The sequence below is a fragment of the Gopherus flavomarginatus genome, chromosome 1 (genome assembly GCF_025201925.1).
Source record: "Gopherus flavomarginatus isolate rGopFla2 chromosome 1, rGopFla2.mat.asm, whole genome shotgun sequence".
NCBI classification, from domain to species: Eukaryota; Metazoa; Chordata; order Testudines; family Testudinidae; genus Gopherus; species Gopherus flavomarginatus.
In genome coordinates, this window is record NC_066617.1 from 151,729,529 (window position 1) to 151,730,343 (window position 815).

The window sequence follows — 815 nt, forward strand, 5'->3', positions numbered from 1 at the left end:
ATTCCTGTTCCTGAGCTGTCCACAGAGGCCCTGTCTGTGTTACCAGAAACCCAGACAGAGGTAGTGGACCCAGATCCCCTACCAACGACTGAAACAGCCACAGTGACTCCAGTTCCAGACCCAGAACTGGAAAAGCAACAAGCACCAGTGCCATCAGTTGCAAACCAATCTTCAACCCCAAAGCCAGAGGGCACCAGCGAGCCTGAACTGGCAGAAGCCGCAAACAACCATACCCAAGAGGCTCTGCCAGAGCCTGAAATACCACCTGAAATACCTCCTTCCAAAAGGGTCAGGCAAGCACAGGCTTCCTGTAGGCCAGCTAGCTCAGCTGGTTAGAGCGTGGTGCTAATAACACCAAGGTCATAGGTTCAAGCCCTATGCTGGCCACTCTGTGGGCAGCATGGCAAGTGTAGTTTCTGCTCTTTTGCCTGACTGCTAGGGCTGGCAGAGGCCAAAACCAGCTGGGCTAGGAGCAGACAAGAGCCCTGGTTGGCGAAGGGACCGGAGCTGGGCAGGACGAGGCTCTGGACACCTCCTTTCCTCTCCTCGCTCGACCTGCTGCCTGAAAGGGACTTGGGCCCGGGGAGGAGAAGGCTGAGCCTGGCCGGCTGCCTTCCAGGCTCCTAGGAGACGAGGCTTCAGCTGCCCGCCCGCGAAGCCAAAATTGCAGGCCTGCCGGCTCGCCCCCATTGTCTGCAGGGGGTTGACCTGATGTCCCCAATTCTTGCCGGCCACCAGCTCCACCCAAATGTACCCGAGACCGGATCCCACCCCCCAGCCCAAGCCACAGAGGAAGGCTTAATACTCGCCACCCC

The 815-nt window shown here is 58.7% G+C and overlaps 1 non-coding gene across 1 annotated transcript; it reads left to right on the plus strand.

Moving 5' to 3' along the window:
* Positions 1-313: 313 nt before the first annotated feature.
* Positions 314-387, plus strand: TRNAI-AAU (transfer RNA isoleucine (anticodon AAU)). Its single transcript has one exon. It is a non-coding gene; the product is annotated as a tRNA-Ile (tRNA).
* The last annotated feature ends 428 nt before the right edge of the window (positions 388-815 follow it).